This window comes from Amborella trichopoda, chromosome 4, assembly GCF_054954075.1.
Source record: "Amborella trichopoda isolate Santa Cruz 75 chromosome 4, AtrichopodaSantaCruz75HAP2 v2.0, whole genome shotgun sequence".
NCBI lineage: Eukaryota > Viridiplantae > Streptophyta > Magnoliopsida > Amborellales > Amborellaceae > Amborella > Amborella trichopoda.
The window spans coordinates 8524145-8548330 of NC_142339.1; the positions used below are offsets into that span (position 1 = coordinate 8524145).

The 24186-nt window shown below is 34.6% G+C and overlaps 2 long non-coding RNA genes across 12 annotated transcripts; both read right to left on the bottom strand.

The window, feature by feature from the left end:
- Positions 1 to 969: 969 nt before the first annotated feature.
- On the bottom strand, positions 970 to 7995 carry LOC148782243 (uncharacterized). 4 transcript variants are annotated; one of them, XR_016054056.1, is made up of 3 exons: positions 7428 to 7995; positions 2479 to 7315; positions 970 to 1820 (listed from the first exon to the last, which is right to left on the bottom strand). It is a non-coding gene; the product is annotated as an uncharacterized LOC148782243 (long non-coding RNA). The 4 variants fall into 4 exon arrangements; XR_016054054.1 differs by having other exon boundaries at positions 2479 to 2619; positions 3412 to 7995; XR_016054055.1 differs by having other exon boundaries at positions 2479 to 2916; positions 3412 to 7995.
- A 50-nt stretch (positions 7996 to 8045) lies between these two features.
- On the bottom strand, positions 8046 to 19687 carry LOC148782244 (uncharacterized). Of its 8 annotated transcripts, none has more exons than XR_016054047.1 (5): positions 19466 to 19687; positions 16904 to 17947; positions 16723 to 16798; positions 8431 to 8532; positions 8046 to 8165 (listed from the first exon to the last, which is right to left on the bottom strand). It is a non-coding gene; the product is annotated as an uncharacterized LOC148782244 (long non-coding RNA). The 8 variants fall into 8 exon arrangements; XR_016054050.1 differs by lacking the exons at positions 8046 to 8165; positions 8431 to 8532 and adding an exon at positions 14117 to 14304 and having other exon boundaries at positions 16904 to 17015; positions 17845 to 17947; XR_016054048.1 differs by lacking the exons at positions 8046 to 8165; positions 8431 to 8532 and adding exons at positions 14117 to 14304; positions 15381 to 15484.
- Between the last annotated feature and the right edge of the window lie 4499 nt (positions 19688 to 24186).

The following is a 24186-nucleotide window of genomic DNA, read 5'->3' on the forward strand; positions in this document are numbered from 1 at the left end:
TGACTAGATCTTTAATGAAAGAATGTTGACTGGGAACAAATCCCATATTTTATGTATTCACTGAATTTGAAAGTATCATTGCTCAAGTGGTTTTTATTTCTACAATAAAGTGTTCTGTCTAAGTAAAACAATCATTATGATGCTTGGTAAAGAAGTTTCTACTCATTACAGGCATAAAATGTGAGAATATCTTATTGAATGTGAGATAACTATGATAAATATGAAACTATAAATTTCCTTAGAAACACTCTCTCAAGATTAAAACGAGCTTTAGCACATTGTTTCAATCATCAGGTTCATAAGCACCTTAAAGGAAGAAAAGCTATCCATGATTTGTTTAACACAAGAAAAATAAAAATGTAGGTCAATACATATGTCCAGCCTTCACTCTAGTTGCTTACTAGATCATTTTCTGGGAATTTATATTCAGTACTTTTCTTCGAGTCCTTAATGAATCTCAAGGTTTCAATGTTAACAACATTAATTCACGATACATGCCATTTCCGAAAAACGTTTTTAACTAAATGGATTCCGCAAATAATTAGGAAAGGCTTGGGGCCTTAGCGGGGTCGTACCAACGAGCCCTATGATAAAGTCTTTGACTACATTCTTACCAATGGGTAAGGTCTATATTTCCCACTGACTTACCATTTATTTTTTATTTTATTTTTTGTTCCCTCAATTAGTTACTAATAGCTAGAATAGTTCAATAAGAACTTTAATTGGCATTGGAGATCAATAAAATTGAAAAACTTGGTCGATAAATTATGCAACATTCTGATAATACTGCAAAGCATAATTATATCAAAAGAAATATTTGAAACTATTAATTTATCCAGTAAAGGAAGTTAAGTAAATTAGCACCAACATCTAGAATACTCAAACTGTTGAAAATTTGTAGAAGCATCGATATAATAATTTGATCAGAAAATAGCAAAGAAAGATAATCGGGGTGAAGAGGAGACAATATCGACTCAAAGATATTTCACTATTTCATTTATACAGCGAAAATGATTTTGATAACAAAACAAATATAATGGTCATTAGGGACCATAACCTTCTTTTAACTTTTCTGTTACATATACCTCTAGAGACCCTTTTTTGGATGGATTTTCAGATTCACTAAATATGTCGAATGCCACCCCTTTTTATAGGTTTTGTACTGCCATACTAAGTTTTTTATGATCTTCCACCGTCCATTTTTTTTCACCACAAAGTAACCAACACGCGGTAATATTTGCGCGTACCTTCTTATTTTTGGTGGAATGAGGTGGAATAGTTCTGGAGAGAGAGAATAGAGGCGGTGAAGGTGATGAGTTGGAGAAAGAGAGAGAGAGGCAGTGATTAGAGAGAGAGAGAGACAAATTACTTTTTTTTAACGTCCCTCTTAATTTGTCACTCTCATTAAATCTCTGAACTGGATGAATTTCTCAGTTGAAATCGTCTTCGTGAAGATGTCTGCAAGCTGGTCATTTGTGTTGAAGAATTTTGGCCCGATTTTTCCTTTTTCCAGTCAGCTCCTTGATAAAATGATGTCGTATTTCTATATGCTTCGATCGGCTATGAAATACTGACTTTTTTGTCATTGCAATGATTGACATGTTGTTGCAGAAAATTATTCTGGGGGTATCCTGCTTTTACTACAAGTCTTATAAATTCTTCTGAGCCAAGCAACTTATTATGCCGCACTTGTTGCTGAGATGTATTCAGCTTCTACTGACGATAAAGCCACAGTATTTTGCTTTCTTGATGACCACAATATCACTTTTGTACTAGGCAGAATATATAGCAGGAAGTGCTTTTTCGGTCATCAATAGAACCTGCCCAATCATTATCAGAAAATCCAATAAGATTAGTATTATTTTCATAAATATATTTAATACCATGTTTCTTTGTTCCCTGGATATATCTTAAAATCCTTTTTGTTGCTGCAAAATGCAATTTACTTGGTTCATTCATGAACCTGGAACAAATACTAACTGCATGCACAATATCTGACCTTGTATTAGTCAAATAAATTAAAGATCCAACTAAGCCTTGATAAATCGATGCATCAACTTTTTCTGTACCATCATATTTTGACAATTTCACTGGCTTGCAATTTGACATTCTCAATCTTTTCAAGAGATCTTCAACATATTTTTCTTTCATCATTTATTGGTGGTAGTCCAATTACCATACCTTTCTGATTCATCAATTTCAAACTTTTAAAATTTAAATGCCCAAATCTTAAATGCCGCAAGTAAGATTTATCAATATTTTCATAACTCAATGCATAATTTTCACATGACAGCATCACCAAAGGAAAAACCTTATTTGGGGTCTTGGCTATGGTCTGTTTATTTTTTTTATCAAAAATCACACATTCATCTCTATTGAAAATGACCGAATATCCTTTTTTCATCAATTAACCAATGCTTAAAAGATTTTGAATCATGCCAAGAACATAAAGTACATCAGAAATTAATTTAGGATTACCTCCTTTTGGTTTTACAGTAATTTACTCTTTTTCCTTCAACAATTTGGAGCTTCCCATCACCGAGCTTAACTTGAGAAGTGACTTTTTCATCTATCTCAACAAAAATGCTTCGATTTCCTGTCATATGATTCCTACAACCACTATCCAAATACCAATTATCATATGAATTATGTTGAACATTCATGCAAGAATAAAACATATGGCTTGTATTATTATTTTTCTCAAAGAAATGTGCTTTATTTTTTTGTATTTCATTTTTTTGTTGAAACCAACAATCTCTTTGAGAATGATTGGGGTTTCTACATTTTTTACATTTATATCGAGAATCCTTGGATTCATGTCCCAATGTTTTGCAAATAATACAGTAAGATTCAGATTTACCTTTTCTATCTGGATTTCTATAGTTGTTGAAATTATTTCTTCCTCTTCCTTGGCCTCTGGAAAAAAATTTCCTTCTATGACCTCTTTGATAATTTTGAAATGTCCCTCTTTCTTTATTTTCTTCAATATTTTTCTTTTATGAAATTGTCATTTTTTACTGAAAAGCTTGTTCTATATTCTGGTTTGAAAATCCATCCATTCTTTGCTCATGTGCTTCAAGAGACCCACTTAATTCTTGTAATGAAAATTTAGATTAATCTTTTGACTCTACAACATGGTCAAACTTTACAGGCAGGGTTCTCAAAATTTTATGAACAATTTTTTTATCAGGAATATCATCTCCACAACATCTAATTTGATTTATTATTCTAGCAACTCTAGTAAAACAGTATTGAACAGCTTCACTATATTTCATCATCAAATTCTCTCCATAAATTTTGGAGTTTGATAGAAATCACTTTTTCAGATCCCTGAAATTCATTTTTAAAAATATCTCAAACTTCTTTTGATTTTGAGGAAATTTTTATTCTAAGAAAGATAGATTTACTTACAGCTTGCTGGATGAAGAGAAGAACTTTTGCATCTTTCTTTTTATTTTCCTTGAATTCATTTTGCTTTGCATGCGACCACAAATCAAGTGTTGCTGCATCTTCTGGTACTGCATAACCTTCTTCAACAATATTCCATAGATCTTGTGAGATAAAGAGAGTCTTCATTTGGAGAATCCATGAGTCGTAATCTTCTCCATGTAGGATGGGTATTAAATTTTGGGTATAATTCATACCCGAGGTTGATGCGGGGGCCTTTTAGGAAGCAAAAATCTAGGCTCTTATACCAAATGTTGGAAATTTGAGGAAGCGTCGATATAATAATTTGATCAGAAAATAGGAAGGAAAGATAATAGGGGTGAAGAGGAGGCAATAGGGGCTCAAAGATATTTCACTATTTCATTGATACAATGGAAATGATTTTGATAACAAACAAATATAATGGTCATTAGGGACCATAACCTTCTTTTAACTTTCCTGTACAAATATCTCTCGAGATCCCGTTTTGGATGGATTTTCGTATTCACTAAATATGTCGAATGTCATCCTTTTTTTATAGGGTTTTGTACCACCATACTACTTAGTTTTTTATGGTCTTCGACCATCTATTTTTTTTCACCACAAAGTAACGTAATATTTGTGCGTGCCTTCCTATTATTGGTGGAATGACGTGGAATAGTTCCAGAGAGAGAATAGAGGCGCTGAAGGTGATGAGTTGGAGAAGAGAGAGAGGCGGCGATTAGAGAGAACGAGACAAATTACTTTTTTTCTGTTTTTAGATTTCACATCAAAATCCATTTTTAAAGGAGCTGCAGCGAATATTTTTAGGTCTCAAAGTTCTATTTGAATAATTTGTGTGATCCATGCATTTTAGTTGAATTGGATATCTAATTGACATGAACTAATGGGAAGATGACAAAGGAGAATCTTGTGTTCCTGTATTGACAATATGAGCAAAGAATGCAGCCATAGAGGGTGAAGTAATAAATATTTTATTACGACGCAAAAATTGTATATAATTTTGGAAGCTGAGGGAAAAATTATAAGTAGAATGCACCACCAACTTAGCACAATTAGCACTACACAAAGGAATAATAAGGCCAACTAAAGCATATGCATATAACCGAAGAAAATTAGAGTAGGGCAAAAAACTTTTCCTCTGGTCATTTGAAAGTTGAAAAACAATGAGTGCAATAATACTATGAAGATGTAGAGAGAGCACGAGAGCAGTTGAGATGAAGACAATTTCACAGATCACCAAGAAATAGCATGGTTTTGGGGGATTATGAGGGACAAAGGAGTACGAATATGTTGAAAACTTTTAACTTTTGGTTCATAAATATGCTCCAATATAGAGCACAGGAAAAGCAACTAATAATAAGGTTGTTAAAGTAGTGCAACCAAAATAGGAATTATCTACAAAGAAACCATTGCTTTTTTGTACAACGAGGTCACAAATCATTTTTGTCCCTTAAATTTCAAAATGGGTGGTTGTAAGAGTGTCATTAAATAGACACAAAGTTCTAAAAAAATTTCTCGAACTTCATAACTCACCCTAAACTATTCAATTTAACATCTAATGAGTGGGAATAGTTGTGACCTCCTTATGCAAAAGAAAAATGATCTCTTTGTAGACAATCCCCAAAATAAAGGGCAATTGAATGAAGTCTTCAAAAACAAGAGTGTATTCCAAAGTTTACTCCTTGTTTGGAGAATTATTGCTATTAAAATTGAATATAAAAGGAAAGTCCACATTGAACTAGGTTTGTTTCCCCTTGTTACATACCCAATATAAAAGAGAACATTAGGGGTGCCTCTAAGCAATCACCAAGAAACATACATTCATAAAAGAATCAATCAGCTTGACATACTCATGGTGTTCGTATCAATAAGGTTATTTCAAAATAATTTGTCTCTGTATATCTTAGTTTAGACAAACAAGTAATTTTGTAGATATACTCACCCAAGTATACATCTAGAAGAGAGAATCAATTATCCATTATCGATTTACCCTCATTTCAAGACGACCTACTCTTGAACTTAAGATTTCTAGATGTCATATATATACAGATTTGCATGTATATCTAAATGTACATCGGCCAATATCTGCATCATGTAACTGTTTTCAGGACTTTATCTCATGAAAGACAGAAATCCACCCCTAAAGCATTCAACCTCAGTCACAAACTTGCTACATCTCGATAAATGTTTTCAACAAGTTCGTTGAGCTCCAAAGAAAAGGCATTTAATCAAAGAAATTCTACCTTTAACAGGGTGAGATTGAAGGATGTGATTATATATAGGTTCGAAAAGTCAATGAAACTTTAGTGGTTTTCTGTTGAGAAATGCAGTACTTCACCCAAAGTTCAAATCCCACAGTTGAATTACACAAAAAAATAAAAATAAAAAACTAAAAAAGATGCTAGCTATTAACACCATATTCAGCAATATAGCGTTTTGTATATCTTAATCATGATTTAATAAAGTTCACATGGAATATAATTGTTACATGTAATTTTTCGACAAAAGAGTATCTAATTAGTCAAAGGAAAGGTGTTTTAAGTTAATGTAATCACAATGAAAACGTGAACTTGAAACCCAAGCATGAACCAAACATTCTTATTAACTAATAACAAATCACAGATGGTCACTTGTACAGTGTAGAAAAGGAGACCAACACAGTTTTGAAAAATAATGCCATCTAGATTGTATTCCATTAGTTTTGAAAAATAGAGCCATCTAGATTGTATTCCAGCTAACAACCTAATATATAAGAGAATATGCATTCTGTCTAGATAAATAATGATGTGGAATCCAAAACCTTATTTCCTTATGTTTAACCTATCCAATTTTAACCGAAAGTAATGTTAAAAAAACACACACACACACAGTGGGGCAATATTTCTATTTTAACACAACAAGGGATTACTTACTCAAAAAATATGAGCAGTATTAAATATAAACAAGATAAGGAGAAAAAGATAAAGGTTAAGTGAGCATGCTGTGGCCTAAAGGGCCGTAGAAGTCCCCCTAATTACCTCACTTGAACTACTTGGACTCCGTTTTAATATCTACTTCATTCACATACGTGTAAGTATAAAGCTCTTTTCGTTCACTTGCTTTATTTGCTTCACTTCTTTGCCGACTGCACATCTCTTTATTAAATAGAGGTTCAGATAAATACCTAACAACTGGCCTATACCCCACTTACAGCCATAACTTACCCATTTACAATAATTAACAATATATTTAATAACTACTCACACTTACAATAACTAACATTCAAACACATTACACAATAACTAACAACTCTATAATAACTACCCAATACATGACATAACACCTCTACTGCACACTACAACCCACTATCTATTTTGCATCAGTTTCCATTAAGTTTACCAATTTTGTTCTTTGTACTAATTTACAATCAATGAGAAGTAATCTTGTTTATCAATGTCTATTTTCATTAGAAAACCAATTATTGATAGACTGACCAGTGAAGTATTCCTAATCTCCCTCCCCCACACATGCATAATTGAACAATAAATGTGAAAATAGGTCTACAGAATAGAAATTGAAAATGATATAGAAATTACAAATATAAACTCCATATTATTCAAAAGCTAACACGGTATTGACAACAGTAACACGTGCAACCAAGTTTAGTAATATGCAGAAACAAAACTGACACCAAGAATTAGATTAGAGAGCAACTGACAATTATTAATCACCAAAAAATTATTTCAGCTAGAATGGGTGATCATCCATGAAGCCTCAATAATTGCAATGAAAGTTTAAAATACATGTAAATGGAAGGAGAGATGAAATTACCCACACAAAGCTTTGGATCTCGGAAATGACCATAAGATGTGGGTTGGTAGCTATTAGGATTCTACAACGGATTGCACTGAGTATCATGAAGAAATGCTTCAAGAAAACAAATATATTGAATAAAAAAACAAAATAATGAGTACAATTCCAAAGTCCAACATCCAAAACAAGATTTAGGGAAATTTTACTTTAGTTGGTTTTGGTGGCCAATTAAAAATTTTGCAAAGTTAATTCCGCTTAGACCTCCTCCCTAAAATTCTTTCTTCTTTTTCTGCCCTTTTTCTTTTTTCACAGTTAGCAAGGAAACTACAATCTTGGACGTTATGTGATATGCCAGGCTGTTGCAACCCAAAAATTCTTTCCATTAGATCAAGAAATTAGATAAAAGGTAAAATAGAATCAAAATTCATGGAGGAAATTGAACATGACATCCCAATTTTGTTAGATGAGAACCCCAAGAATCCCACTGTACACTAAGAAACTCTAAGTTCTTTCACGAGTGCTGAAAGAGATGCCTCAGCTTCTCCTCAATTTCACGAACTTCGATCTCTTCGCGGTCTCGAACCTGCAAATACGATAGATATGTTGCGAGACAAAGTTTCTCCTCCATGAAATAAATATGAACACCACATTAGCACTTACCTCACACCTCAGGCAATGGAACGAGCAGTCCCTGGAGCATGTGGAAAAGCAAGAATTCACCTCAATTCCCAATTCTTCCAACACGACAACTACATCGGAGACCGAACTTCACCATCCCGACTTCCCCGGATCATCACCTCGATACCATCTCCGCAGGTCCTCACTTCGACTGTTGCAGCACTCCTGAGCCTGTCCCCTGTCTCCCTCAGTTCCTGGATCTTCTCCTTCTGGTGTGTTATGTAATTGGTTGCCTCGTATAATTGGTCACAAATCGACCTCTTCCCCTGAGAGAAAAGAAGCATGTGCACTGTTATTGTTTAGAGCCCTACAAAACACTCTCTCTCTCTCTCTCTCTCTCTCTCTCTCTAATCTTTTAAAACCTACCATCTCTCCATAAATCCCATGGATACCACTCTCAATATCTCTCTTCAAAGCTTTCAAGGTCAGTACCCCAACCTGAACATGCAAAAACCCTCTCTCTCTCTCTCTCTCTCTCTCTCTCTCTCTCTAGAATAACATTGTTGGAGGTGGGTGTGGTTAAAAGACTACCTTGAGATAATGGAGTGGGAGAAGAGATCTGAGAGAGGCAAGCAGTGCCGCCATCTCGTCCCGCCTCCGACGCTTCCCTTTACGGTTTCCCCCTTACAGCATCTGCTGCGTTTGGGTTTGGAATAATAAGAGGAGGAGAAGGAGGAGGAGGAGGAGAGGGCGAGTGAAAAAAGTGGTGCTGCTCCTCAACCCTAAACTTTGGATGAGGAAGGGAGCAGTTAGCATCATCCAGCTCATATCACATCTGTCAAGCAATCAATTCCTTGCTTTGTTTTTAAGGATATACAGCACCAGCACCCTACACAAATGTACTCCTACCATTGTTAACTCTTCATCTCTCCCTCTCTAACCCACCTTCCATGTAAAAGCTACTCTCTCTCTCTCTGTAAAACCCTCCTCTCTAAAACTACTCTCTCTTTATGTACAACCCTCTGTAAAAACCTAATACAAGGTATACTCTCTCTCTCTCTACAATGAAGGAAAATTGTCTCATGCGGACAGGACTGCATATGCGGTCCAAAAAGTGGAGAAAGCATGATCGATGCCAGTAGCTCTTCCATCTAAAAACAAGAAAAGCTAACCGTTCAAATGTTTTTTTATTAGAATTATTATTTTTAGTTTTTAAAATTTATTCATTTATTTTTATTCATGATCCCATAAAAATTAGTCCAAAATTCCATCTCAAAAATAGATTTATTAATAGACTTGAATTCCTACATATGCGGGCTTGGCAGCATAAAACCAGGTCCCTACATGAATAATGTTGGTGGAGAGATAATGTGTGACATGAGCATTCACCTGTGGCGGCCCAAGGGCTCTAAAGTTGCCCAAACAGATCCCCTGAAAATCCAATATTTTAGGAAGGAATAAAGAAGACCCACATTTGCATTGCAATGGGGGAATATGAATAGTTAAGATTAGAAGAAAGGAATATTTAAGGCCTGAAGTTGCAACTACAGTATCCCGGAAGATCCAATATTTTAGGGTCCGGGAGAGAGGGTATGCCATCAACTCTCATTTGTTTATCAGATAGTGCCATGGCTGATTTCTCTCCAAAAATCATGTCTCTGTGTTTTATGAATCTGAGGTCTCTGTGTTTTATGGATCTGAAATTGAAAAGCCAATTGAAAAATTAGGGGAGTTTGAAGAAACTGAAAAAAAAACTCACCTGAACATGTGAGAGATGTTAAAAAAAATAAAATAAAAAAATAAAAAAATAATTTGTCCTATGCCTCATTCTTAGACGGTGCATTGGAAAGGCGGTTGACCTTACCGCCAAGTAAAGATGGTCCAAGAAGCGGTTTATCCTCTTTATAAATAGGGGCAGCCTGTTCATGTTGGTGTGCACGTGAGCCCATGGGAAAAGGTGGAGAAAGAGTTGGGTTGAGAGGGGTGAGTAATAGAGAAAAATAGAGTTATTTGTAAAGAGAGATTGAGTGGTGTAATACAATATTAAAGGGGTGAAGTTTGCATACGGACACATCCATAACTGTTAGAGGTAATTTTGAGGTAAAATGTTTTTAGGATTATCTCAAAATCTATTTTTATATCTAATTATAAAATTTTAAAGGTCAAAAATGGTTAAAATCAAGTAGATCCATAAACATATGAAAATCTTGAAAATAAACGGTGCAGATAATATGTTGCAAAATACACTATTTTTAACGTTTAAAATTTTTTGTTTTTCATGGTCATACATCTCAATGTCAAGATGATCAATTAATGGGTTTTTCAACATTAAAACTACCTTTTCTGACGGATTTTTGAGGTGCATCCGTAGTTCTACATTATATGGTTGCATCCCTATATAAACTTTTTACATATTAAAGAGTGAAGGTGTGATGCCATTCCATTATCAAATATCTTGCTAGTTTATGTTCACACTGTGGTTATTAGGGACCATCACCTCTTTTCAGCATTTAACCACCTTGTTGTTCACATTGGTGGTAAGCTTTTCTGGTTCGGTCCTTTGCACATGTAAAGTAAGGGTTTTATATATATTTGATATTTTTTTGAGTTCCAAAATATTCTACAATTAGTATCAGAGCAAGGTTCATAAAGCATGGCATCCTCAAGTATGATGTTCCAACCTCAAGCTCTTCGTCTTACAAAATTATGAAAATTGGTGCATTCAGATGAAAGTGCTACTCAGATCACATGATGCGTGGGAGGTTTTTGTAAAAGGGTATAATGAACCCAAACCTCAAAAGATGAAGCTGAAATAACAGACAATCAGAAAGCTGCTCTAAAATAATCGAGGAGACTAGACAAGAGAGCTCTATTTTTAATCTATCATGGCATTGATGAAAGCACCTTTGAAAAGGTTGCTTCCACCACCTCCGCAAAACACTAATGGGAAATCTTACAACATGTTTTCAAAGGAGGAGAAAAAGTGAATAAAGTTCGTCTGCAGACATTAAGACCCAAGTTCGAGATGTTCCACATGAAAGAGATAGAATTTATATCTGATTACTTCTCAAGAGTGTTGGCAATAGCGAACCAACTCTAGAGAAATGGTGAGGTGCTAGACGAGGTGCATATCATGGAGAAAATATGAAGATCTCTTACCCATAAATTTGAGCACATAGTTGTAGCAATAGAAGAAAGTAAAGATTTATCGACCATGACTACCGATCAACTCGTGGATTCCTTACAAGCCCAGGAACAAAAAATAATGAAAAAAACAAATACTCATTTGGAGCAAGTGCTCAAAACTAATCTCTCGCTAAAAGATGAAAGAGGAGGATTTAGAGGCAGTGGTCAAAGAGGAAGTGGGACATTCCATAGAGATGGACGAGGCTATGACAATACCAATTTCAATGCCTGAAGAGGAAACAGCTAGATGTTACAATCCTCAAGAGGTTGAGGTGGTAGAAACTTTACTCGACTATTCAATCGTCAAAGGTATGATAGATATTCGATTCAATGCTTTAATTGAAAAAAATTTGGTCATTACAGTTCTAAATGCTGATTTAAGAACTCCCAAGAAATGAAGAACAAGTGAACTTTGTAGAAAAATCTAAAGTAGATCAAGTACCAACCCTCATGTTGGCGTGTAAAGAAGAAGAAAGTGAAAGTAGCAACTCATGGTTTGTTGACAGTGGGGCAAGCAACCACATATGTGGAAGAAAAGAAATGTTCGTGGAGTTGGATGAATCAGTGAATGGTAACGTAACATTTGGTGATTTCTGAAAAGTTCCGGTCAAAGAGAAATGTAAAATTTTAATCCGACTCAAGAATGGAGAGCATGAATTTATTTCCAATGTCTATTATATGCCAAGCATAAAAATAATATTCTTAGTTTGGGGCAGCTTTTGAAAAAAGGTTATGATATTCATCTAAGGGATTTAGCCCTCACCATAAAAGATAGAAAGTAGAACTTGATTGCTAGAGTTGGCATTTAAAAAAACAGGGCATTTTCTTTGGATATCAAAACTGATATTTTCCAATGCTTAAATATATCTTTAAAAGAAACTCCATGGTTATGGCACTTGAGGTTTGGACACCTCAATTTTAATGGATTGAAATTGTTGTATAATCGAAATATGGTAAAAGGACTGCCACTAATTGATCGTCTAGCAGAACTTTATGAAGGATGTATGCTCGGGAAGCATCATCGCGAAACCTTCCCGAGTGGAGTTTCACATAGAGCATCAAAACCCCTTAAACTCATCCATACAGATATATGTGGGCCACTTAGCCCAATTTCTTATGGGCAACATAAATATTTCCTCACCTTCATTGTTGACTTCAGTCGGAAGTTTATTTCTTGAAAGAAAATCTAAAGTTTTTGGGATCTTCAAAAATTTCAAAGCTTTTGTGAAAACACAAAGTGACTATTTTATTAAAATTTTAAGATTAGATAGGGGTAGTGAATTTTTCTCAAAGTCATTTGATGAATTTTGCAAATATCATGGTATTCTGCATCAATTTACTACACCATATTCACCCCAACAAAATGGAGTGGCTGAAAGAAAATACCTGGCAATTTTGGATATGGCACGAAGCATGTTAAAATGCAAAAATATGTCAAAAGAGTTTTGGGCTGAGACAATCTATTGTGCTGTCTATATTTTGAATAGATGTCCCACCAAAAGTGTGCGATTTAGGACACCCCAAGAGGCTTGGAGTTGACATAAGCCTAATGTGTCATATTTAAGGGTATTTTGATGCATTGCATACTCTCATGTCCGAAATCAAATGAGAACCAACTTAGAGGACAAAATCCAAAAATGTGTTTTTATTGGCTATAATGAAAAATCAAAAACTTACATGTTTTATGATCCTGAAAATAAGAAATTCATAAAGTAGAGATGTGGAATTTAATGAAGAAGCCTCATGGGAATGGAACAAAACAGAAGAGAAAAGCCATGTAAGGATTGGACTGAATGGAAATAATAATGTTCAAGAGAGAACACAAGAAGAAAATACTCCACTCTCACCTCCTCAACAAGAGTCATGTTCATCTATTTCTTCCTGGATGAAAGTTCAAATGAAAGGCCACCAAGGACACAAAGTTTGAATGAAATTTAAGCTCAAATAAAAAATACTAACAATGAGCATAGTTTATTTTGTTTTCGTGTTGAATGTGAACCTGTAAGTTTCGACTATGCAGTTCGTGACTAAAGGTAGAAAAAAACAATGGATGGGGAGATTCAAGCTATTGAGAAGAATGACACATGGAAGCTTACAGCACTTCCAGATCAGCATAAAGCAATTGGAGTGAAATACGTGTATAAAGCAAAGAAGAACGAGAAAGCTGAAGTAGAAAGATATAAAGAAAGACTGGTTGCCAAAAGATACAAGCAAAGAACCGAGATTGACTACAAAGAGGTATTTGCTCCTATTGTTAGATTGCACACTATTAGATTAATTATTGCTCTGATTGCCCAAAGAAAATGGAAAAAATTTCAAATGGATTTCAAATCTGCATTTTTAAATGGTCATCTTGAAGAAGAAGTTTATATTGAACAACCACCATATTACATTATAAAGGGGCATGAAAGTAAGGTTTATAAATTGAAAAATGCACTTTATGGTTTGAAACAAGCTCCTAGAGCCGGGAATGCAAGAATTAACAAATATTTTGAAGAAAATGGTTTTTATAAGTGCCCCTTTGATCATGCTCTATATTTGAAGATAAATGACAACAATGATCTATTGATAGTTTGCTTATATGTTGTTGATTTAATTTTCACCGGAAATAACCTTAGCATGATTGATGATTTTAAGTAATCCGTGATTATTAAATTTGAGATGATAGATATTGGGCTTATGAATTACTTCTTGAAATTTAAGTTAAACAATGTAACGAAGGGATTTTTATTTGCCAAAATAGATATGCAAAGGAAATTCTCAAATATTTTAAAATGGAAATTTGCAATTCTGTAGCTACTCCTGTAGACTGCATGATGAATGGAAGCTATGATGATTCTAGAGTGTATGCCACTTATTTTAAAAGCATGGTTGGAAGTTTGTGTTATCTGACATGTACTAGACTTGATATTTTGTATGGAGTGGGCTTAATAAGTTGGTATATGGAAACTCCTAATAAAACTCAATTGAAGGCAGCCAAAAGGATTCTTCGCTATCTAAAAGGTACATTGGATTATGGACTACTCTATTCTCATTCAAATGAACTCATGATTATTGGTTATTGTGATAGTAATTGGAGAGGTGACTTGTATGATAGAAAAAGTACTACAGGTTATGTATTTCATATTGGATCCACAGCTTTTACTTGGTGTTCAAAAAAGCAACCCATGGTTACATTATCCACATATGAAGCCGAATATGTAGCAGCATCCTCATATGTCTGTCATATTATTTGGTTGCAAAATGCGTTAAAGAATTTGCAGGCACCACATGAAGGCCCTACAACGATCAAGGTCGACAATAAGTCAGCAATAGCATTAATCAAGAATCCAGTATTTTATAGAAGAAGCAAGCACATAGCTATATGATTTCATTTCATTCGAGAACATGTGAAGAATAATGAAGTCGAGTTTGTGTTTTGCATATCGGAAGAACGAGTTGCAGGCATTCTGTCAAAGCTATTAACGACTGAAACATTTTCATTTAAGAATGTTATTTGGACGGAGTGACATATTAAAAAAGGATGTTAAAAAAATAATAATAATTTGTCTGCTTGTGCGTCACTCCTGATCCTTCTCTCTAGACAATTCTTAACATGCGGTTTACCTAAACCGACTTGGTGAATTGAAGTTTACGTGGCCATAGCGAACAATGTGATGGGCCATGTGGCCCATCGTAAACCATATGAATGGGCGGTTTGTTAAGTCTATATATAATAGATGTTAGTTTGAGTGTTAGAATGGGTGAGTAGGGCGTATGTGAAAGAGAGTGATTGTTATGCTCAATGGTTTAAAAAACGGATCAGTGATTCGGATCGGGCTTCTAAAAAACCGATTCGGATCGGCGAATCAGCGATCCGGATGGGAAATCGGGTGAATCGATCAGAATAAAGCTTAAAAAAAATCCGAAAAAATTATTAAAATTCATTATAAATATTATTTTTTAGGAATTCAATAAGACATGAGGGTACTCTATTAAGAATTTTCATGTTTTTGAATGAATATGTGAATATTGATATGTTCTTTCCCTGCATGAACCGCCATTCAACATTTAATTTACATCACACAAAAGTATAAACATAGAATTATCATGGAATAAGTATATCAACATACATGGACTACAATAAAGCATAAATTAGTAACATATGATCTAAAAATAAAATGATAGATGACGTTATTGTTCTTCTTGGTCACGCTGGTGCCATTGATTGAATTCGTTTAACAATTCATTGATTCGATCTAAAACCGAATTATCGATATTAGCAGGCGTCTAACTATTCCTAAATCCCTGAGTGTTAGTGTTTTGTTGTGTTCCCAATCTAAAATCCCCGAAGATTTTCCATCTTTCATGCTCACCTGCACTGTCGTGCTCATCCCTACATTGTTGCTGTTGAGACTCGATATGTGAATAATATGGCTGGGATATGGTGGCCTCAGAATCATCATCTCTCTCATTTTCTCTTTGAATAATATGGATTAAAAAAAAAAATTAACAAGTTTTCAAAAAAATCGATCATGGATTAAAAAAAAAAAATCACAAATTTTCAAAAAATTCTATCATGGATTACAAAAAAAAATTCGATCATGGATTAAAAAAAAAAATCACAAATTTTCAAAAAATTCTATCATGGATTACAAAAAAAAATGCGATCATGGATTAAAAAAAAAAAAATCACAAATTTTAAAAAAATTCAATCATGGATTACAAAAAATTCGATCATGGATTACATAAAATTCGATCATGGATTACAAAAACAAAAAAAACAAAAAATTCAATCGTGGATTACAAAAAAAGAAAAAAACAACTCAATCATGGATTACAAAAAATTCAATCATGGATTACAAAAAACTCTATCATGGGTTACAAAAAAAGCAAAAAACAAAAAATTCGATCATGGATTACAAAAAAAAACAAACATTTTGATCATGTATTACAAAACATTCGATCATGAATTACAAAAAATTCTATCATGGGTTACAAAAAAAAACAAAAAAAACAAAAAATTTGATCATGGGTTACAAGAAAAAAAAACAAACATTTCGATCATGGATTACAAAAAATTCGATCATGGATTACAAAAAATTCTATCATGGGTTACAAAAACAAAAAATTCGATCATGGATTACAAAAAAAAAAAACAATTCGATCATGGATTACAAAAAAAAAAAAACAATTCGATCATGGATTATAAAAAAATCGATCAAGTATTACAAAAAAATCTATCATGGATTATACAAAAAAAAATAAAAAAATAAAAAATAAAAAATAAAAAAAAAACCGTATGGGACTCGCCGATTCACTGTACAGAATCGTCCGGTTCTCTCTAGAACCAGACGATTCCCGTTTTTTTCGCCGATTCGATCCGTTCATGGCGATTATCGAGTCGAACCGAGCGAGTCCGGTTCGACTCGGCGTTTTTTTAAACACTGGTTATGCTAAATGAAGTGTGTTGTTAAGAACCAGCCCATAGAGTGAGAGAGGTAGAATAAAAAAATAGATCACTGAAGTGATAGTCCTGCATATCATATTGCCCTATTATACTACAATCTTGTTTTTTAATCTAAAGCAATAGTGAAAGTTTTGTTACAAGCTTCCTATCTGTTCTTTTGTGTGGAAACATTTTTATTTTATATTTTGAATTCTTTTTCGCAACAAATTTCTATCAAGAGAGAGATGGATTCTCTGTGTTTGACGAACCTGAAAAAAAAGACCAGCTAAAAACGTGAAACTTGAGAGAGAGAGAGAGCGAGATGGGCTCTATGTGCTTGTGAACCTGAAAAAAAAAAAAAAACCAGATAAGAGAGAGATGGATGGGGTAAGAGAAAGGCAAAGAGGATATAGAGCTAGGGTTTTCCAAAAGGGATAGATCGATGAATACCTAATATAGTTGTTTCACGGGTGGGCTACGGCAATTATCAGGCAGCTGAAACTATTTCCGGTGGGTGGAAGGGTTGATCGTGAAGGAAGCGTGGAAAGAGGAAGAGGGTGCCCTGTTTTTGGGTGCTTCAAATTTGAGCCGGAGGAGAAAACCCCATGTCCCAAAAACCGTTTTTTAGTGCCCCCAAATTTTTTTTTTAGGGATGAAAATGTCCACTACAGATTTATTACATCTATTTTATTAGGTCGGTTTTTTAGTTATAATTTGTTTATTAGCATTTTAAATTGCTCCATAATGAAAGCACTCTAACAAAACTCTATCTATAAATATTCGACCAAGTAATTGTCAAAATTCAAACCAAGTCAGCAATATGGAAGGATATGAAAAGTGAAAACTCTTTTTTTATTAAATGAGAAGTGCTACACAAAAAAGGATACCGGCATGTTTGGTGCCAATTTAAATTGATGAATAAAATATAAGAGATTTACAATAGGTTACAGTTTTATCTAGCCACCAAAGATCATGTTTGGTGCCAATTTAAAATATAAAAGATTTACAATAGGTTACAAGTTTCAAGAATCGTCAATTCCGCCGGGATCGGATATTCGCTCCGAAATCGGGCATCGATAATACCGCTTCAAAAGTTTCAAGAATTGTCAATTCCGCCCAGATCAGATATTCGATCCGAAATCGGGCATCGATAATACCGCTCCAAATCCATCGGTAAAACCAGACGGCGCGGGTTCCTATTTTTTAATGCACCCACTTTGGTTTTTTTGAAATGTGATTGAAAATATGCATCCACCATGGTTTTTTTGAAATAGTGATTGACAAATTTCGACTTTTTTTTTTATGCACCCACCTTGGTTTTTTTTGAAATGTGATTGAAAATATACACCCACCCTGGTTTTTTTGAAATAGTGATTGACAAATTTTCATACCAGCTGCCATTCCACCTTACTCCCCACCTTACTTCCTATACGTGATTGCCGTACTCCCCACCTTACTTCCTACACGTGATTGCTTTACTCCCCACCTTACTTCCTACACATGATTGTCAGCTTAAAAAGTTTCAACGTGCAATACATACGTTTCAAATGGCCAATACAACATTCAATATAAGTAGATCTTTGGGTTATTTTATAGTATTCGTTCTTCTCACATCGCTTCGATATGAGATATATCTGTGAATTGAAAAAATGTTGACAAATATTATTAGCTTAGGATAAATTGCAGTGAGATATCATACGCACGACGGTGTATGCCCATGAATAAGAAAGTTGTATGTCCGATTGTGGCAATGAAATTTGATGATAAAAAATTATTAAAAGTAATAATTAGGTGCCCATCACCCCTATCTTTCACCAAAACAATTTAAAATTTACTTACCAAAAAAACATAAAAACTCTATTAAGCTATTATATCATGACATTATTTTATTATATGAGTAGTAATTAATTAATTAGTTAATTAGGATTAAAATTTTAGTACTAGCTGATAGGATAATAAAAATAAAAATAGTAATAATAATATTTCTAATCTATTCGATATTAAAAAAAAAAAAAGTTTAGAGGATATTTTAAGATAGAAAAATAACACTAACTCATACCACTTTAGAATTTATTTCAAGTAACTTTATCAATTATCCCACATTGCAAATATATTTTTTTAATTTATTAATAACCAAATCTTTAATATTATTTATTAATTTATTTATATTATAATTTTTATAATATATTATTTTTTCTTATAATTGTAAATAAGATTTTTTAAATTAGATGACATATAAAACATTTTATATTTTCATTTGTATAGTAAAATAATTATAAATTTTAAAATTATAAACTAACAACCTCAATTTCCATATATATTATTATAGTTAGTTAAGTTGTAATAATTTTGGATAAGTAAAACAAATTAATAAATGTTTGATACTTTGATGTAATACTTATTTATGTGCGAAATTAATTTTTTTAATCTTCTAACATGGAAGTGTTTGTAACTAGTTACCTGACATTACAAGTATGAATTTATTCATTTAATTTTTAATTTTATTAAATTATTGTAAATTTATATTTCTAAATTCTATATTTCTATCCAAACTAATTGTTATATATTAGATTTATTTATCTGTGAGGGTCATACCCTTGTTTTTTGAATCACGTTTATTATAATATTGTAATTAATAATTATACTAATTACAATGATAACTAAGTCTTATATTTTATTTATTAATTTATTTATTTTAATTATATAAACATCTAGATAGAAAAACGATGTCTCAATAATCACCTATTTTTACAAAGTAATGAAAATGCATAATGCACCACTCCTAAATTCATTTACAAATGAAAATAATATTATTTTTAGAGATTTATAATGATTTTTTAAAGATTTTGGAGATAAAAATTACCGATTCTGCTTGATTTCCGATCCGAAACGTCGATTCACATATCCGAATGGATTTTGTGGTGCCCGATTCGAGACACCGATCCAATTTTTAAATCACTGATTTTATCAAAAGCAGACTAGACTACTTTAAATAATCAAAGTAAGATGCACCTTCAAATCCTGTTGGTCACAACCAGCCTGCCCAGCAACCAGGATTTATGTCTTTAATGGCCCCTTGCAATTGTAAAGAAATTAATATACCTGGTGAACCTAGAGCAAGCCCCTAAAATGGCACCTTGCACCACTCTTTGCGGTTGTGAACCCAGGAGCAAGCCCTTAAAAAGGCACCCAGTGCAGCCCACATGCTGAAGGCAAAGTAGATAGGGCACTTTGCATTACAAACAACGTCTAGACGACAGCAAACCTTTAAGGGTATTGGACGGTCAGCCACCACGGACATCCCCCCATGCCGCCCTTGCGTGCACGTGTACGCACGCGAGTGTGACCCGGTTGCTCTTGCAGTACGTCCTTGAATAAAAACGTGTGATGCAGTGCCATGGGTAACCAACGAATTTGAAATGCCTCGGATCTACAATTGGAATCGGACGCGCCTGGCACTTAGCCCTCTTAGATCCATCCTGGCATAGGGTTGCCACCGAAAGCCCTCCAACATCCCTCACAAACGCGGTTTGATCCGACTCCTTCACGTTCCCAACCTCGTCGGTGTTCGCACACTCACAATGATTGGTGTGTCCTTTGCGCTTACTAGGTTTGGTTCGGCTTCGGTTGTGAGTAGATAGATGGCATCTAGGTATGTGGCTATAAGAGAGGCCGACTAGAATCCGACAGAATTACAGCAACACCTTCCCTAGGGTACGGTAGACGACAACGGGAAAAGCTGCTAGAACTAGCCGATGCACCCTGAGGGATCCTTCAACAGGGTCCACCGGGCCCTAGCTCATACAGGTGCCACTACGTAGGAGAGCCTTCTTAAACCAGCTTAGGCTAAGTGGGTTGGATGAACATGGGAAGTATAGTATGGTGCAAGGTGGGTAGTAGGGTAGAGTGAGTACAATGAGTATTGGCTGTAGAGTATGGTATGGTGGGGCCTAGAGAGTATGGTAGGTATAGACTAGGATGGGGTGCATGATTAGCTATGGGTTATGGTTTAGCTTAAAGCGTAGCTTAGATAGTAGGATGGGACGTGGGATAAGTGGTTGCGTTAAGAAAGTGGGATTAGGTTAGGGTTTACGAGACTCTTGGTTAAGTGTAGAGACTTAATTAAAGTGGGTTAAAGTTTGATTAAAGTAATTAAAAGTAACTAACTTTGGGTTAAGGCTAGATATAAGAACTCTTTTGCAAAATATTTCTCTCTTCTTCTTTCGAAGTATCAGAGTTTCATTAACCTAAAGCAAAATGAGATCTCTTTAAGTTACATGAGTTAGGGATTTATGGAGAGCTCCCCTTTTAAACAAGTATAGATGTCCAAAACCCTAAAGAATTGAATGAAAATAAAATTATCAAAAATATAATTGAAATTCGTGCAAAAAAAAAAAATTGACCAAAAAAACCATGCACAATTCAAAATTTTCAAATAGGTCTTTCAAAAAGGGCCTCTTCCAACCCCGATCACATAGTATCTTGGCTTTGGCATTTCCGACACCAAAATAGACAATCTATCGCCAAAAAATCATAGATTGTCTCATCATCATCATATTGGTATATGATTTACAAAGAACCATAGAGATTTGATGAAGTTTTTGATGTTTTTGGGGTTTCAGGGTTTTCATGCAAACTTTTCTTGTGTTCTCCAATCAATTACTCTAAAAATACCGAGTTTATTTTGAGTTTTTAATGGTAGATCAAAGGGGATACCGACACGATCATTTTGCACATTTTGCATCGAGAATCATGCAAAATGACTCCCAATTTACTAAGTTATAATTTTGGCAAGTCGCCAAAAAATCAATTTTTTGTTATCTCAAAAATTTTGCCCACTTTTGAACCTTGGATGGTCATTGTCTCGGACAACGATCGTGACTTTTTTTATGCCAAATCAACGATAATCAAGTCACAATCGAAATACACTATGTTTGAGCTTGATTCGATGGTCGGATATGAAATTATGATCGTTAAAGGACGAAGAGGTCACGCAAACTAATTTTTGCATGTGCTTGAGAACTTTCAGATTTCTCTCTAGGATAGCTTCCAATCCAGTCAACGATCAAATGTGAGCCCTATATTAAAAGATCAACGCTAGCCGAGGAGCACGACATATCCAAAGTTTGGCTTGATCCAGGTTGCGGATAAAGAGATCTAAGGGCACAAAGTTCACCAATTTCGGAGGATGCGCTGTAGCATGTTGCTAGTTTTGGAAACTAGATGTGGAATCTTAAATAGTATAGAAACTACCCAATTTTGGAACGTAGGACTAGAAATGTCCATTTGGATTGAATTTTGGGGGTTGGGGCTTGAGGGTCTTTCAATCTTCTGCCGTCGTCCGGGATGGTCTAGAGGCCATTTGAGGTCGATTTCCAGGAGTATTACTGTGTTGTTTGCTTGTACACCTATGAAGCATAATACTTCTTTATCTCACTTTCCTTGTATCTCCTTGTAGCCTTCCCCAATCAGGTTAAAACTTGAGAAATGTCTTCAGGATATTAAGGCACTCATGTGCCTTTTTTGGGGCCGAGATGTTATATAGATGCTTTTTATAGTAGGGGCTTTATTGTAGACATGTTTCTGTGGCTTTTCAGATATACTTGGTGTCGGAAAGCCACGGTTGCAACCACCTCCTCTATTATTTGCACTGGGAGTAGGAGTAGGTGCTTCAAAAATACCCGCAAACTGATGCCTATATGAACCAATTGTATGGCAAAAAACCTTTAATGAGGCCCACCAAAACCTGCTGGGAGCAAACCAAAAATGGCACCCATCGCAACAAATGGTATTGAGCTCAGAGCAAAACTATGAAGGAACCGATCCCGAGCAAATAGTGTGGGCACAAACCTAGAAAATGAAGGCAGTGTCATGGTATATTCCTCATAGTGAGATGCGATTTCATAAAATGGCTGCCCTCTGCATTGGAAGATCGGCAACGTCAAATCCAATAAAACCCTTTTAACCTTGCTATGACTAAACTGTTGGATAGGGTGATTATCCAAAATCACCCACATAAGGAAATCTTATGTTATGTGGAATTGAGATTGATATTGACAAGTTTCTTAAAGGAAATATAAATTCAAAAGGAGTAGGACTCTTAGAATATCTCTTGGTTCTTGAGATATATGTAACACTTATATGAAGTTTTTTATTTGGTGTGAACTCCTAACCTTTTATATATATGATGAAAGTGCAGAGAATTTGTGTACTCTATTTGGATCACTATATGGGAAATGTGGCTTTCTCTAAAGAGATAGCCTTATTTGGGTCATCATATGGGAAAGGTATCTTCTTCTAAAGAGAGAGGCAGGGCCGCCTCCGCATCGACAATACCTCCTTTTAGAGAGAAGAGAGCTTCTTACAGAGAAAAACACCATGGATGTGTCTCCTGTAGATTGATAGGCTGGTTTCTTGTAGAGAAGCAGTTCTTATGAAGATTTTGAGCGGTTTCATCTTTTAGAGATAGAAAGTCCTATAAAGATTTTGAGTGGTTTCACCTTTTAGAGAGAGAAAATCTCAGTTGCTCTCAAGGTTCTCCTCGTGTACAATAGCTCAATTGTGGATCTAAGATGGGCCTCTTCTTGGATAGTGGTTTAGCTGTAGAATAGAGCTGAGATATCGACGGGTTGTGCCGATCCAAATAGCGGATCTAAAAGGGTTTGCTTTATTAGGTTTTGTCTAGGGTTAGAGATATAAATCTCTATCCCAAAATCTGTGATGTAACTTTTATTAGTATAGTGGGTTTCAGTTTGTTGTATCCATTGATGTAGCCTTCTTAGGGTGAACCACGTAAATCTTTGTGTTTGTGTGGTTGTGTGTTTCATATTTTATTTCTCGTATTATGGCTCGTGATCTCTCATATTTTATTTCTAACTGGATATTGATGGGATCCAATTTTTGGGATTCCTATTTCCGCGAAGGTAACATAAATACATAGCATAATAAATGCAATCAATGTGGGAGCAAACCAGTGAAGGTACCTGTCCAACCGAATTGTGCAAGGGAAAACCTAGAAAATAAAAGGTACCACCAAAAGTCGATGGAATTAGAAGCCTCTAATGACAACCAAACATCATCAAATGTCTCGCATTTCGCATCAACTGGGTGCTCGACATTCAGGGTGGCAATTTATTTGGCCGTATTTATGTATCAGAGCATCAAACCAACCCTATTGGGGTAACCTATTCCTAAAAACAAACTTCTAATCTAAGGCGGGCACCAAGTCCTCATTTCACCCTAAAACCATAAAAAGGTAGGATAGATGTTGGTTTCTGATCGAAGCGGCCCATAAACAAAAATACAAGGTTGTATGCTCCAACAAGAAATAGGTATCTATGTTTAGCTACCAAGAAAGTAAAAAAGGCTTGAAAATCCCCACAAACAATCACACACCCGAGCAAATTTTGGAGGATCCTTATAATTGGAGAACCTCCGGAATAAAAATCTAGAACAAATTTTCTAGAAAACATTTTTTAGAAAGCATTTTCATATGAAAGCATTTTTAAGAAAACATTTTCTAGAAAGTATTTTCATATGAAAACGTTTTCTGAGATAATGTTTTCTGAGAGAATATTTTCATCTGAAAATGTTTTCTAAGAAATGTTTTCATATGAAAATATTTTCAAGAAAACATTTCCATATCAAAATTTTTCTAGAAAACATTTTTCTGAAAAATATTTTCTCATAGAACACTTTCTAGAAAATATTTCTCAGAAAACAATTTCTTAGAA